Source organism: Manis pentadactyla, chromosome 16 (genome assembly GCF_030020395.1).
Source record: "Manis pentadactyla isolate mManPen7 chromosome 16, mManPen7.hap1, whole genome shotgun sequence".
In the NCBI taxonomy this organism is placed as follows: domain Eukaryota; kingdom Metazoa; phylum Chordata; class Mammalia; order Pholidota; family Manidae; genus Manis; species Manis pentadactyla.
In genome coordinates, this window is record NC_080034.1 from 49805459 (window position 1) to 49822652 (window position 17194).

The 17194-nt window shown below is 42.3% G+C and overlaps 1 pseudogene; it reads right to left on the minus strand.

The window, feature by feature from the left end:
- Positions 1-529: 529 nt before the first annotated feature.
- Positions 530-5807, minus strand: LOC118912662 (rho-associated protein kinase 1-like; annotated as a pseudogene).
- Between the last annotated feature and the right edge of the window lie 11387 nt (positions 5808-17194).

Sequence of the window (17194 nt, forward strand, 5' to 3'; positions counted from 1 at the left end):
CAGGTGATTGAGAGTGATCAAGGCATCCACTTTACTAGACATGTGTTACAAGGATGTGTGCAGCAATTAGGAGTAAAGTGGAAATTTCATGTATCATATAATCCTACTGGGACAGGAATGATAGACAGGTACAATGGTTTGTTGAAATCTGGCCTGAAGATGGACACCAATAGTCTACACAAACTGCAATCTAGGGCTGTTTCTCTTTCCTGCTGAGGCAGAAGCAAAACAAGCACTCTCCCTAACCTCTCAGGTTCAGATAAGCCCTAGGTTGCCCAGGTAATTACTCACTGATATGGAGATGAACTCCTGCTCTCCACCCCTGAGAAATGCTAGTTGATATGCAGATGCATTAAAGCCAGGCGAGATATCCTGGAAATATTACAATTTTACCCACATCGCCCAATCTCTCCAGTCCAGATATGCCCTTACTCCCCCTTGTAATTACTTATTTATTTTTTATTTTTTTAAATGTATCCATCCTTAAATTACTTCCATTTCTCATTAAATGAGCACAGTCATTAGCATATTAATAACAGATGTTTATTATTACATATCCATCAGTGTGGTTTTCAATACCACTAGAAACATGTATATCATCCTAGAGACAAATCCATTTTCCAGTGCTTCTTATTTGATACACATTACTGCAAAGCCATTATAAATTATTGAGGTGGTATTTGGTTAAAAAAATAAACAATGAATCATACTGCCTATATGAATCAACTCCCATTATTGGATGGGAGTTCAACAGTATTTATCTGGTAATTCCTGTGCTAACTTGAAAACATTACAGATGTACTGCCATAATTTTCTTTTATACTGATGTAACCTTCTACACAGTTTGCAGAGTTTTATAAAGTCATTCATTACTTGAGCAGGTAGTTTGATACAAAGATTGTACTCAGTTTATTAAAGTCCAACAAACCTCTAAATATTTTAAATTAAACAAATTATTAATGAAAAACCCAAAGACACACACTTTTTTGAAAATATGTTTTTTTGAAATTTCTATATTTAGTCATGGCAGATAAAATAATTTTTTCAAATTAAGGCACTAAAAGGGAACTCCCATCAAAAGTTTTCTAAAAATAATTTACATCTCAAACAGTGCATACATTTCTTATGTGTTTGTTAACTTAATGTCTTTATCACTTAAAACCATAAATACATTATACAATAACAGAAATTATGTACCCCACAAAATGCTCTTAAAATTGCTTCTTTTGTACAGTTAGTTCCTAATGTCTCTAGTAGTAAAATAACTCAATATGGCTTGGCAAAAATGCATAGAGTAAATGTAACTTTTTTTTGCCTTCTCCCATTTCCCAATCTACAAACTTGCTGAAACACGTACAGTATTTTGTAAAGCATAATGTAAGATATTTATTCTCCATCAAGTCCACTATGGGCAATCAACAGTAAGTCTTTTAAATTCTACAGTGAGGGCACTGAAGTCAAGTGATGTCACTTTCTTAAAATAGTTTTGTATAGTCTTGCAAGAAAACAGAATCTGAAGTCATTTAAAAGAACTTCGGTTGTCTTATTTTGAGATATTTTCTTTACTCCTTCCATGAGCTGACCTTGATAGTGATGTCCATTCCACATGAAAGTGAAAGTCCCTTCCTCCCACTCATATGAGGAAAACTGTTCTATGATGATTGACAGGCATTTTCTTAGAAATTCAAAAAGGCAGCACCTTTTAAAATATATATATATATATCAAGCTAAGCTTTCCCTCAATTGTACTTGCATTACATAGTAATAATTAATCTAATCCACCTGTAGGCAAACCCGCAAAAAAGAAAAACAAAAAACAAAAAACCCTCAGTGTGCTTTTGTGCCAAAGCAAGGACACAGTAACAGCAATCTTAACCCCCAAAGCTTGTGTCAAATACTTGTGTCAAAAGAAAGCCTGTCTGCTCTGCATGTTTAAAGAAGCTTGGTTTGTCAGGTAGCATCCTACATGATTCCACAAGGTGCTGGGGTCACATGGTTTAGTTTATCCAGATGTATTTTTGACTTTCCGGAAAGACTGCTTTGCAGTGGACCTTGTTGAAAGTATTCGAGGGGATGCACGAACAAAACCAGATGTCGGATTTTTAGGGATCTTCTTTACTAAATGTGTCACCCATTTTTTTTTTGTTCATCCTGAGAATATGCTAACAGCAGCATGTCTCTGGCTGATGTTACATTATAACATACTTTACATGGAGAAATGAAGTCTTTCTTATCTAAGTGATCTCTGTGGCACTTAAGATGGCACCTTTGACAATCTAGGGCAGGGGGTGGCTTAAAAACATGCCAGAGACATTTGGCACAGGCCTCACAGTTGGCGGGAAAGTGGTAGAGTGTAGGAATGAACTCATGGCCTTTGTGATTTTGAAAACTGTTTTTTTCAGCTTGTTGCTCTGGTTCCATCTCTACATCTTTTCCACATTCACCTCCATTTGCATATAGTATCTGGAGTATTTTAGGAATTTTTTCAGTTTCAGCTCTGTACACATCTCCTTGGGCTTTAGGTTGAACACAAAACAATTTATCTGTGTCCAATACCATAAATGGATTGGATTGCTCCTTATCTTGCTCATCATTGTAGAACAAAATTTTTTTGCTGCTTACCACAATGTACAGTTTCTTCCAGTCATAACGTTTGATATTTCCTCTATTTGGTATTGAAAGCCAACCTTCAATTCTTGACTCTGGAAGATTTCCATCAGTTTCATCAGTACTAGGAAAACTAGCAACACTTGTAGAATCCAAAAGATCCAAAACGTAGCACGCAATTGTTCGGTATCACTCTCTTTGCTAGCCAACTGCATCTGAAGCTCATTCCTATGTGTACATTCTTCTACCAATTATGCTTGCATGTCATTCAGTTCCTTTTGATGTTTCACTACCATCTGGTTGAATTTCTCTTTCTTGGGTGAGTTCCAGTTGTAGCTTCCGATTTTCCTTTTCTTTCTCAAATCCTGTGTAAAAGCCTTCTTTCTATCAGTTTTAATATGTTTTCATTATTTCTGCCAACTTGTTAACAGCCTGTGTTTTAATGGCTCGTTGTGTTGATATTCTTTTCAAAGTCAGCCTTAAGATTACTAATCTCTCTTTCTTCAATTTATATTCTTCCTCTGCCTTCCTCATTTTACCATTAGCTCCTCATTTCCTTTTCTTAATAATTCAATATCTTGGGTAAGCATGCGGTTCATTTCTTCAAGCCAACTAACAGTGGGATCTTTATCTGTCATCTCTTGTCTATTTCTTGAAGCAGCTTGCTTGCGTTCTTTGGTCAATTCCAAATACTGCTCTTCTAGAAGCCCTTGAGCCACCTGCTCAGACTCAGCTTTTGTTTCTGTTGGAACCAACTGAGTGGCAAGGGTTTCTTTTTCATTTTGTAGTTCTTGTATTTTCTTTAAATTCTGTTTTTTCCTTCAATTTCTTCCTTAAGTTCCTTTACCTGGGTCTTATACAGTGTCGAGAAATATTGCTCAGCTTCAAGCTGATCTTGCAGCTCCCACTTCTGTCCTTCATTTCCTCTGTATTGTTTTGTAAGCTGAGCTAACTCAAATTCTGATAATCTCTTTGCTTCCAATAAAGTATTTATTTCCTGTTTCACCTGATTTTCTAGACCTTTTAAATTATCTGCTTCAAATGCTTGAGTCTTCATTTTGTAACAAAAGTCACTTATTTGATTCTTGCTCCAATTGAAGACTTAGATTCTTAACTTCATCCTCCATTCTTTCTTTATTTTCCATCAAATGCTCAAGCTTCTGCTATTGTTTTAGATCAACATCTAGCATGGAACACTGCTTCTCAGTCTGAACAACCCTACTTTCAGCCTTCTCATGAGAATCTCTCTCTTCCTTTAGCTTTTTTTCCATCTCACACATTGCAACGGATTTTGCCTCTTCGATAGACTTATGTTTGTCAGTTACATGAACTTTGGTTGCTTTATGATCATTTACCTCTTTTTCTAACCATTGTTGTAGTGACTTAAGTTTATAGTTTAAATCTATTTCTAAATTATTCTTTTCCTTTTCTGAGTGATTAAGCATGTTTTGAGCTTATTTTTTCTCCTTCCACTCTTTCAAGATATTTGAGATGCTTCACCTCCTCTTGTAAAGATGTAATTTGAGCTTGAAGTTCTCCCATCATCTCAGAATCATGACCTCTGCCCTTCATTCAGCTTCTAACACAGCTTGCAGCTGGTAATAATCTTGGTCCATTTGTGACTTGGAAATCTCTAAACTTCTATTTCTCTCTTGCAATTCTGTTTAGGGACTCGGACTAATTGACATGCTCGTCTCTGTGTGACTTCCCTTAATCCTGTAGCTGTGTCTAATTCTGTCCTAAGTAAGTCATTGTCTTCTTCTGGCTGCTTTTGTAGTTGTGCCAGCTTTTCATTAGCAAGCTGTGAATTCTGATTCATTTTCTTTACGTCTTCCAACTTGTCCTTTAATGTAGAAACCTCATTTTCTACATTCCTCCTCTTCTCATTTTCCTTTTCTTTGGTACTCATTAATTCTATGCTGTGGCAACATTTTATCCTTCTCAATATGAGACACTGTAGATTCTAGATTTCTTCTTTGATTTCCCTCTTCATCCACTTCTTTTGTTATCTTGTCTAGTTTTGTTTGAAGTTCTGCACTTCTGCTCCATTTCATCTTTTAATTGCATTTTATTATGCAACTGTTCTTCCAGCTTATAAATGGTTTTATGCAAATTTTCCTGCAAGCTTTTATCCACACTGGAGCTAGTTATTTTATCATTAGGATTAGCTGAAGACAAGTATCTATGATTACTATAATATGTAAATTCTACAAAAGGTAGCTGATTGCCAACAAAAGCTTTAGGTGTAGGGAATATTTCTTCAACTCCTTTATCTTCTTCTAAACCACCAGTTACTTGTATCAGTGTCACTGCTTAAATCTGATACAACTGGTGCTACAGTGTCTTGGAGTGTTTCCCAAGCCCACAGATCATTTTTGAAGCAGAGATGTAGTTTGATTTCTTCTACACCATTTTGCCCTAATATCACCTCTCTGTCAGTAAGGAAGGCACAAATAAGATTTTTTGCTTCTTCTGATATGACATTATCATCAGGGAAGGTAAGTGAATTTTTATGGTTCATAATCTTACTATAAATTCCAACCAGAGAGTCTGCATAAAACAGTGTATCGCCTACAAGCACTTCATATAAAAATACCCCAACTGACCACCAGTCACATTCTTGTCCATAATAACCATCACCACCTTTAATGCTTCAGGGGAAATATAATCGGGTGTTCCAACTGCTGTGTCCAACATTGTACCATACCTTCCTTAGTAATTTTCATACAAGTACCAAAATCTGCTAACTTCAAATGTCTAGATTTATCCAGCAGCATGTTATCAGGTTATCAGGCTTCACATCCCTATAAATAAAACCCATGGAATGAATTGCATCCAATGCAAGAACTACTTCTGCAGTATAGAATCGAGTCTATTTTTCAGGTACATCATAGTTGCTCATTAAGTTTACAAGATCTCCACCAGGCATGTATTCCATCACCATGTAGAGGTAACAATCATCTTGGAATGCATAAAAAAGCTGAACGACCCAAGGACTGTTAGCAAAAGCCATGATGTCCCTTTCTTATGATGAAAAAAGCAGAATCAGATCTCTTAATCATTTCAACTTTGCTAAGAAGCTTCATAGCATATGCCTGCCTGGTGGATTTATGCCTTACCGATAGAACTTCTCCAAATGCACTTCTACCAATCACCTTCACTACTTTACAATCTTCAGCTTTCATCCGTAAATCCCAGTTTTATTATGTCTTTATATCTGCTTAAAAAGTTGTCAATATTTTTGTTTTTTCTTATGGCAGGAAAATCCAAATCAAATACCAAAGCAGCCAATCCATACGGCAAACAATCCGAATTTACTTTCGATTTCGGATCCCGCAGCAGGTTGTAGATTTTTTCAAACCGAGCCTAAAAACTGTCCCCATTCAAAATGTTGCTGTTACTGTGACAATACCCTCGTACCAGCACCAGCAGCGGAAAGCAATTTCAACCAACTTCCGATGGGGGTGGGTTTGCAGCCGTGGGGCCAACGATCCGGAACCTCAGGGTCACCAGGTGCGCCTGGCTCCCTTCCTCTCCTCACTGAGGGGGATCTCCGCTCTCCGATCCCGGGCGAGGAGCAACAGCAACCCACAGCCGCTTGGACTCCCTAAGTCGCATCCCACCTGGCAGCCCCTCTCGACAGCCAACAGCACCGTCGGCACCAGCCTCATCGTCTGGCGGGGTGCCTCAGCCTAGCAGGCCCCAGCCGCCTTCGCCGAGGAAGGCTCTCCGTCTCGAGCTGGGAAGGGCAGGGAGAAAAAGAGAAGCAGGGTGGAGACTCCTTCAGGCAGCAGGGGAGGGTGAAGAGGAAAGGCGCAAGCGAAGGGCGGGCGCGGAGCTGTGCTAGCTGCTGCCACCGCCGCTGCCGCTTGGGCCACAGGACAGTGTCTTTCTCACATTTGTTCCGTCACTGTGGAGGCTGCTGGGGCTGCTGCGTGGCGTCCAGCGGGGCAGGGCGAGGTCGGTGCCCGATGTGGACTTAGGAGAGGGAAGGCAGGAGAATCGGCAGTGAGGAAGACTAGAGTCGGCCATGGCAGCTGCTCATTCTTACTTATTCTTATGGAGATGCACTAAGGCCAGATTCAGGAAATTTTGCAATTTTCCCCACAGTGTGATTTCTCTAACTTTACTCAAATTTCATCCTTTCTGTGAGGTATCATCCTGAAAAGGGCACCTCTTTGTACAAACATATGTGATCATTCTGCGAATAAGGCACAATGCCTGGAAACACAAGACTATGTATGATTTGTCTAATTGAGGACAAATATGAATAATAAAATAAGCACACCAAATCAAAATAGCACTTGACCATTTGCCCCCCAAGTGTAATGTGGGTAAAATTGTAATATTTCCAGAATCTCTTGCCTGGTTTAGGACATTTGCATATCAATAGGAGTTAAGAGGTGGAAAGAAGTATGGCGTTAGTGCATTTGCATCATTCCTCAGGGGTGGAGAGAAGTTCATCTCCATATCAATGGGTAACTACCTGGGCAACCGGGGGCTTATCTGTACCTGAGAGGTGAGGGGGAGGGCCGGTTTTGTTTCTGTTAGAGCAGAGGAGAAAGACGGCAATAAATGGGTTTTAAACTTTATTTCTCCCTTTGACTGACTTCGATTTTTAGAGGTATTGTCCCACGATTTCCTCCCCCCAGATTTACATGTAACCACTGGGTTTACAGAATTTAAATCATAGGTGTAAGGGACGAGGCAACTAATTTAAATGTTTGAATCACGACTAGATGAACGTGGCCTCTATAGAACATTGAAGAATGGTGGGGACTAACTCAAACTAAAGTGTTTATTCCATGCTTACACGACTTTAGTGAAACACAGTGTATAGGGCAGACAAAATAGTTTAAGACTTGTGTTAAGTAAACAAATCTAACTTGGTAAGGAGAGATCTTTTTTGAAAGGCTTATTGACAGGATAAATAGGACTATTGCAATAGGGATTGGGTGACTACTCATAAGATCTGCAAGCTTCTCAAAGGTCAGACAAAAATATTTTCTTTACAGGGAAGAGTAAACAAGACCAGAAAGAACTGAGTATAGGAAAGTGGGAAGAAAAACAGCTTGACTGGAAAACAGATCAAAGAATGTTTACCTTGAGGCTAGCCAATTCCAAGGAGGGACCCTTAAAGAAGTTGAGGATGGGTCAGAGTTCAGGGACCTCGGGGAAGGAGAAAATATAGCTGAAGTTTGGTTGACAAGCATACTCTTCTGATTGATCAGTGAAGACAAGTTCAACTAATTATTTTTGAGGCAACGAATGGGTAGTTGGAGGGTCTGTGTCTGGCTTTGTCATAGGTAAATAAAGGAGTTCATCCTTCAGTCTTAACTAAGTCATATGGGGAAAGGTGGTTCCTTGCAGTAAGCTATTTTTGGAATTTAAGTTGGGGATTTCTTTGACCATTGCTGTTTCCAGCATCACAGGTCTCAGATAAGGGTCAATATTGTCAGTTACAAACAATGACATCTCATTTAAATCCTGCTGGTTCTGATACTTAAATTGTTTAGTAGTAAATTTAAGCACATTTGATTTTATTTTAATGTAATCTGAAATACTGATAATTTTTCATAGAAATATATGTTGGATACCATAAAAATTGCTTATCCATGGATAGCTGAAACCCAATTTTTAAAAATATCTCAGAGGCAGTGTCATTTGATGATGAGCTGAAGGATATTGCCTGGACCACAGGATTGTTAATTTAAAATAAAATTGATTAGTATCCTTTTAAATAAGTGGATTTCTTGTTGTGCCCAAAGTCGCGAATCCCAGAAGACCACCAAGGAGCCAACACCGATGCAAAAGCAAAGAGCCTTTATTAGAGCTAGCTCGACCTCAATCTCTCACCTACACCAACGCAGTGGCAAGATGCCAGAGAGAGAGCGCGTTTTCCCCAGAACAAAGGTTTTATGGGTTTCCAGGGTGGTTTGGGGGGGGGGTGATGGCCATGGCTCTGGCTGATTGGCTGGGCCTGGAGGTAGCTGGGGCGGGTGATGAGTCGTGCCTTTGGTCAGTTGGCAGGGTCTAGGGGTGGTGGGTGTACTTCTTGCTGACTGGAGAGAGACTAAGCTCCGATTGGCTGAAATAGGATCTGGGAGCTTGCCCTTTCATTCTCTGATGGACTTTTTCCCTATAAAAATTCTTTGCAAACCCAAGTGTTAGGCTGCAGGCATCAGGGGAAGGGGTGAGCCTGCTGGACAAGCTCAGGCCTCACCAAAGAAGGCAAAGAGACCAACAGGTTCCGGTCTGACAACATTCCAGAGCCTGATCAGATAACCCTCCCAACTAGAGCCCTTCCCCCAAGCTAAAGGATTAGTGGTAACTTTCCAGTACCTGGCTAAAGGCCAATGAGAGACCCCCACGTACTAGACAAGCCAATCCTTGTGCCACTGTACGTACACCTTTGCTCTCCCTCCCCCTGCCTTCTGAATTTTTGTAGTAACCAAAATTCTTAAAGTTTGCTAAGTTATATAGACATATTTTGTGCCTAATAAGAAATTGTGCTATAAAGCACATTTCCAAAAATGATAATATACGTTCATAAATGTATCCATCTGAAGAATGTTAGTGTAACAGTTTACAGTAGCCTATTTTTCAGTGTTCACTGAAGGTTAAAGTAATAGTTTTAAGTTCTAATCAAAACTACTTAAAGTAGTAAGAAAAACATTTCTGCATGCTAAAAAATATGTCTTTTGATAAGAGAAAGTAACTTTGTTCTAAAGTACAGCTGTTTATTTAGAAAGAGAGATCTAAATGTAAAAAAGAAAGTTGTAAAGAGTTTGTAGAAGAATTTAATATGGTCATGCTATATAAAATTAAAGCAAATGAGTCTCAGTATCAAGTACACAGCAAAATTAGAATTTTGTTTTCAATTAAAAAGACAAAGTTTTCTTAACTGTTAGTCTGCTCTTAATATTGAAAGATTGCAGAAAGTTCTTCTAATTGTTTTATCAAAGCAGTTTCTTATGCTTAAAGTCTCAGTGAGTTGTTGGAGTCTTTAAGAAAATGAGATCTTAATAGTAAAAGGACTAAAAGCTAAACTTTGATAACTGTAACCTTCTTTATTTGCCTTTGAAGTACTTTGTTGTCATTCTAGTTAATTGGATAAGTATTGCTTCATAGCAACCTATAATCTTATTTAAGCAAGTGCCTTAAAACTTTTAACAGCTTCCCAAAATCAAATTTAAAAAGGTGCTTTTATGTCTAGTTAATTCTGATATTTTCCAGAGGGCCCCTGGAACATGTCAGAAAAACTTTTTCTCATTGGAGAAAGCATTTGGCTAATTTAGCTTATTTATCTGATATATAATTACCTGCTTAATTACCTAGAAAGCACTGTCAAAAAGAATAATGCTAAACTTTACTGAATGCTTTGTGTTACAGAAATATCAGAATTTCCTTATGTCAACTGTCTTACAGTAAGCTCTCATCAGATCTTTAACCATTGGCATTTGTTCCTCCAACAGCGGCTAACCCAGATGACTTGGGTCGCCACCAACCAGAAGTTACTTCACCGTTATGCACCTCTTCCCACTGAGCCCCCTCCTTCGGCCTAATATCAGCCTGAAACCCCCATGACGCCCCTTGTCAGCGGGAAGTAGCCAGATCGAGTCATCGCCCATTATGACCAAAAGGCTGGAATGTTAGGCTGCAGGCATCAGGGGAAGGGGTGAGCCTGATGGACAAGCTCAGGCCTCACCAAAGGAGGCAAAGAGACCAACAGGTTCCGGTCTGACAACATCCCAGAGCCTGATCAGATAACCCTCCCAACTAGAGCCCTTCCCCCAAGCTAAAGGATTAGTGGTAACTTTCCAGTACCTGGCTAACGGCCAATGAGAGACCCCCACGCACCCTAGATGAACCAATCCTCGCGCCACTGTACACCTTTGCTCTCTCTCCCCCTGCCTTTTTTAAAAACTTGCTGCCTGCCCTGCTGGGTGGGTGACTTCCCTGGCCTGTGTTTCAGCCCATGGAACATCACCGGGGGTGGCATTCAAATAAACTACCTGGCTCTTTGTTGCCTCTCTTCGCCTGCTTACTTAGGTCGAAATTTATTGGAATTTATCTTACACCAAGAACAGTGATTCAGTTTTTAAGGTTTTTATAAAATGTAAATACAAAATAATGGTGGATGTTAACTTAAATGTAATAGATTCATAGTTATTTTGCTATATGATTACAGTCTCATGGAATTTTTATAAATTTTTATCCACCTTTCTCCAAAAACGAGTTAAGAGTCTGGAATATGTACAATATTTGACCTTTTTATGATATTTATCTTTTTTAAATAAAGAATGTATTTAATAAAAAATACGCATTAGATAGTGCTCCTCTTGTTTGAGTTTGAAAATAAATCATGCTTGTAATTAAAAAATACTACTTATTGTAAGATAAATTCTAGCCAAAATAAGCAGGTGACGAGAGGCAACAAAGGACCAGGCAGTTTATTTGACTGCAATTCCCTGGTGGTATTCCTCAGTCTAAAACACAGGCAGGGGAAGTCAAACTGGTCAGGGAGGTGGGGGGCTTATAAGGGGTTAGGAGGGGGAGGAGTGGGCAAACTATCCTAGGGGGCGTGGAGAGGTATGATTGGCTAAAGGTGACATAATAGATAACTAGGAACTTTTTTTCCTTCCAAGAGAGAGGAGGCTGACATCCGGGTGTTAGTTGGCACATCAGAAGGATGGAATTCAGGAAGAGCTGTCCCCTTACCATATAAGGCACGGACCTTGAGGTCTGGTCTGTTCTCCTTTTATGGTATCTGTTCTGTTTGCATGTCCTTTTTCCTTCCTCCAGCCTAACACTTATAAATAAGGATGAGGGGAAAATACACATTGGAAACGTTTACGAAGGTGTAGTTCGGGGAGAGGAAATCTGGGGGCAAAATACTTCTAAAAACCGAAATCGGTCAAATGGAGAAATAAAGTTTAAAACCCGCTTATTGCTCACAAAGTGCAGTCTCAGGCTGTCTTTCTCCTCTGCTCTGGAAGAAGCCAGTAAGCAAACAAACCAGCCCCCTCCCCTTAACCTCTCAGGTTCAGAGATGCCCTTGGTTGCCCAGGTAATTACCCATTGATATTAGAGATTAACTTCTCTCCACACTTGAGGATATGCAAATGTACTAAAGCCAGTGAGATACTCTGGAAATGTTATAATTCTACCTACAGGCCAACCCCCCAGATATCTCACATTACAATCTACTCATTAACCTTCTTCCACAATGGTCCCTGGGAGAGAAAATGGGAGCATTGTGACCAGACTAATGACATAACAATACCAACAGCAATAAAATTATGACAATTCTCAAACCAGAGGATTCAGCTAGGTTCAAAGTCCCACGCAGATTAAGTCCATAGCTTGTCCATTCCATAGGCAGGCAGTAACTGAGGGTTCAGAGCAATCATCATGCGGCAGCTGCAGCCACAGGGCGCATTCAGGCCACAATGGCTGTAGGAGAAAATAACCTTAAGGGCATGTTTTAATGACACAAGCATAGGCAAATCTTTTCCATCATCCATACATGCAAGAGAGTAGTCTTGTGATAAAACAGTGGCAGGAATGGGATCTCGTTATGGTCTAGTATACCAGACTTTCACCCCACTCCCTGTGGGAGTTACACATGGGTTGATATGTAGGGCTACGGGAAGTACCTGCATAAAACAAAACTTCCCCGCAAGATGCTCTTGCCTCCTGGACATTTTGGGTACACTACCCTGACCTTTGGGGGCCATTCACCTGTTATTCCAGGAATACACAAAAGGCCAGCTTCCAGGCCTTTCACCCAAGTGCAAGAAGGGCCACCTATCACTGGTCCATGTGTCAAAATATCCAGGGCCAAGTCCATTCAACAGTGTCTCCAGGGCTTAATGCAGTAGGGGCTGCAGCAGGATGTTGCTCTGCTGGCCATATCCTGACTTCAGTAGCTCTTCTTTGGTTTGAACATAAAATTGTATAGGAGAGGCAGCAAGGTGTGTGAGCATATCCACAGGGCTCAAAGCTCCTTTATGTGGCTTCTCATTCAAATGCTGCAGCACCATCCATAGGCAAACTGACCAACCTCGTAGACTGTTGGTGTCCGACTTCAGGCCAGATTTCAACAAACTGTTGTATCTCTCTATCATGCCTGCCCCACTAGGATTATATGGTACATGAAACTTCCACTTAATTCCTAATTGCTGCACCCAGTGTTGTAACGCATGTCAGGTAAAGTGGATGCCTTGTTCGCTTTCAATCACCTGCAGCCAACCATAGGCTACAAAGAAATGCTCCAGGCTCCTCTTGGTGGTTTGCTGATCTACACGATGTGCAAGAAAAGCAACCAATAGTCCTGTAGCCATGTCCACACATGTAATGGCATACTGATATCCTTCTGATATGGGCAGAGGCACAATATAATCTATTTGCCCTTAATCTATTAAGAGGGTATTGGTCCTCTTAATATTGTCCCATGTTGCTGTTGGACTCACTGTAAGTCCCTCTTAGGGCATACAGGGCACTCCTTCCAGGCTTTGCTGACTTCTTCAAAGATCAATGGCAAGCCTCACAGAGGGGCTACAGCCCACATTTTTTTTTTGCCCTGCGAGCAACAAATGCTGGTGCAGCCACTGAGCCACATCAGAGGTAGGCTTTCTTTCTAGCCAGTGCAACTGGGCCAATGAGTCTGCTTCATCATTCCCTGGGGATGCCAAAGGCAAGTGGCCAGTCACATGATATACAGTAACAGTCTTAGTCTGACCAGAGGCCCATAGGTATTGCCACAACTCTTACCCCCAAAGGGGCTGGTGACCAACCATCCAGTTGTCATAATACCATGTCGGTAGCCACAGGGTCAAGCCCCAATAGATGGCCAAGCTGTCAGTGCAGACAACTATGGGGGAAGGCATCTGGGTTATCACGAGCCATACTGCCCACAACTAGGCCCATTGACTGCTCTTCCCCTCTCCATCCTCCATCCATGTTGTCTCAGTCTTAGGATCGAAAGCAACAGCCCTCCACTTCAGGGACTGCCCACAACTAGAGCCATCTGTGTACCAAGCATCTTCAGGTATAGGGGCTTTTCCCTCCTGATAATGAGTATCAGCTACCAAGGGCTGAGAAGCAAGTTCTTCCTTCTTTACACTGGTATAGGTCACTGGCCCCATAAGCACTGTAGTTCTCCACTTAAGAGGCTAGTAGGGCGCTTTGCTGCTGTAAATATGCACCCAATTTGGCCAGTGTAGGTGTGTGCCCCACACCACTCTGTAGCCTTTGGGTCCAGTCTCGCACCTACCCTGTGATGGAATAGGTGGTTATTACCTTGGTTGGAGCTGTTCCAGCAATGGGCTCCATAGCCAGAAAATGGTGGTACACAGCAGCCAGTTGAGGAGCCAGTTGATTCTCTATCAAGGTGTAACAAGACCTCTACTCCTTTCCATAGCTGTGACCAGAATCCAGTAGGGTGGTATATTCATTCAAGTCACTGCCAAAGACCCCATCCATAACCATCTTTGGTTACATGAACATCTAGTTCACAGGGCCTTGTTGAGTCCATTATATTCAAGGCCTGTCCAGCTTGACTGCCTGCTTGGCAGCAGTAAAAGAAGCTGCACATGTCTCATCCCAGTCCTACCTGAGGCCCTTTCATACTGACCGGTATAAAGGCTTCATAATTTGTGCCAAGTGCAGGATAAAAACTCTCCAGTAGCCCAAAAGACCCCAAAACTCTTGTAATACTGCCACAGTGGTAGGGGTGGGGAAAACCTGGACCTTGGCTATAACTGCTTCAGGAACAACTTTAGTTTTACCCAACCAGACAATCCCCATGAATTTCACAAACAAATCGGGTCCCTGAAACTTGGTGGTGTTCACAGGTCATCCTTTCTCCTGTAGATGTTGCAACAGTCTATGAACTGCCCCTTCTAAATCTTAAAGAGAATCAGATGTGAGCATAGTATCATCAGTGCAGTGAAAGAACCACACTGATTGTGGTTTCCTCCATGTGGGCGAGTCCTGGGCTACAAGTCCATGACAGATGTTGGGACTGTGGAGATATCCCTGTGGAAGGACAGTGAATGTCCAGTGCTGGCCTTCCCACGGGAAAACTGTTCCTGCCCTTCCTGTGCTATGTCAATAGAGAAGAAAGCATTAGCAAGGTCTACTACATAATGATACGTTCCCAGTTCAAGGCTGAGGGTGTCCAGAATGTCTGCTATAGAGTGGACAGCAGTATACAAAGGGAGTGTGACTTTATTCGATTCCCTGTAGTCTACAGTCGTACACCACGAGCCGTCTGGCTTTCTCACTGGCCACACTGGGGAATTAAAAGGACTAGGAGTGGGCGTTATGTTGCCCACCCTCTCCAACTCTTGTAGAGTTTCTCCAATTTCCTTGTGCCCCCAGGCAATTTATGCTGCTTAATATTTGTCACCCACCCAGGTACAGGCAGAGCTACAGATGGGTACTTAGCATGTCCCCTCAGAACTGCCTTTACCACACATACCCTCAGTCTGAACTCACCTGCAGTGGTCTGTAAGCACAAGCCCTGCAGGATGTCTACTCCCAAAATATATTCAGGGATGGGAGAAATGTACAAGGTATACTCCTTTGGGGGTAAACACCCCATCCCCAATGAGATTTGGGCTTTTTTCAATCTAATTGCCTTAACCCCATAGCCATCTATCACACCCGGGGTCCTGGGAAAACGCTCAGGGTTATGAATCGAAGAACACTGAGCTCCTTTGTCCACCAGCACTAGGACATGTTGTGCATTCACAGGGGACCAATGAGTTGCTAATTCTACATGTGGCCTTTTGTCCCCACCATGTCCCCCAAGGTGGGGACTTTGATTCCCCCCTCCTCCTGTGGGGGTGAGGTCTCAGTAAAATCCTGAGTACTGTCTCCCATGAAGTTTTGCAGGGACACAGGCTGGGCCTGAGGCCTTGACTCTGGTTTCCATGTCTTGGACCTCAGCGGCTGAAACTGCTGCTCTGGCTTTAATTGGTGGCACAGTTCTAACAATATTCTATTGGGCTGCCCATCAACTTTTTCTTTCACTACTGTGGCCTTTATCAAATCAACCCATATCTGGGTTCTTGAGACCTTCACGATGCCTTTTCTATTTCTCCTTTCAGTCGTGGTCTGTACTTCCCTCCATGCCCTTACTGTTTCAACCTCCTGCAGATCTGCTAAAGTACAAGTCCCTCTCTTATAGGTTGCCCTAGGTGAGGGGAAAGAGTATCACTAGGGACCAAAAGAGAGATGTGGGTGTTCTATGCAGCACCAGGTTTCTCATTCTTATAGTGAACACTTCCTCATCAGGGCCCTGGGGGTCCATATTATAGATGATGTTTTTCATACCTAATTCCCACATTACTGGTTGGAGCTCTGCATATGTTTTCCAACTACTGGGAAAATACAGTAAATCACCCTGACTAGGCCAAACTATCCTGATGGCAGCTATCAGCCATCCCAAGAGCGTCTGATTCCCTGAGTCATGATGGGCAGTTTGCAACCACTGCCAGAGGAAGGGTGAGTAGTCAGGGAAGTCATTCCACTCCTCTTGATAGGGAAGATTTACAAGGACAGCAACCTAGGGCGTGACTCCACTCTGTATATCGCCCCCCCTCCTCAACACAAACAACACAAGGACAGTAATTTACGAGGTGGCTCCCCTCCGCCTCGCCCCCCTCCACAACACACACACAAAAAACCACTCTCTTGGTTTCCTGCTCTGCCAAGCACCAGTTCCCAAGGTTCACTCCCTAAACTCCCTCCCCCTTGCCTGCTGGCTTGCTGTGCACATGGGAATGTTACAGATAGGGAAGCAGAAAGATATATATTGGTGCCTTTGCCTTTGTTCGAGGCTCAGACTTTTTGGGAGACTACTCCCCTCTGAGCCCGCCGGTGTGAAATAAAGCCTCCACACCCCAAAGCCTCCACACCCCAAAACCTTCGAGTGCCACTTGGTTTTTCCATCGGTGATCCAGTCCAGGCTTTTTTTCAGTATTTTCTGTAACACTCTCAGTACCCGACACAACAATGCCTTCCACCCCCATATCCCAGAGACATAAAAGACATGGAGGCAGAGATTCCGATGACCTCTGCCTATACTGGATGCTCATGTCCACCAGCTCATCCTGGGCATAGGAGAGGAGCATAGAGTGCTCCACTGCCTGGGGAAGGGGCTGCTCCTTCCCCTGAGGAGACCGTGCTTGTGTCGTATTTTCTTAATTACAGCTGGGCGGGCCTTTAAAACAGGAGATGATACTTCTGGTGTTGGCCTTTAAAACAGGAGATGATACTTCTGGTGTTGGCCGGGGTTGCAGAACTGCCAATGGCCCCGCCGCCTCCTCTTCTCCCTAGGGTTTCTCCACCAAGGGCTCCTCCTCTATCATTTCCGGGGCTAAAGGCACTACTCTTTCCTCCCCCTCCCCCACAGCCTCCTGCAATGCCACTTTTCCTGCCATCTCCCCCCTCGCCCTTGCTAAGGAATCCTCTAGAAGCGTGACCTGCCTTTTCAGGAACTGTTTCTCTTCTTTAACAGCATCCCATACGTTATCTCCCAGCTCCTCCAAGTGATGCTTAAGTGTTTCTCTTGCGC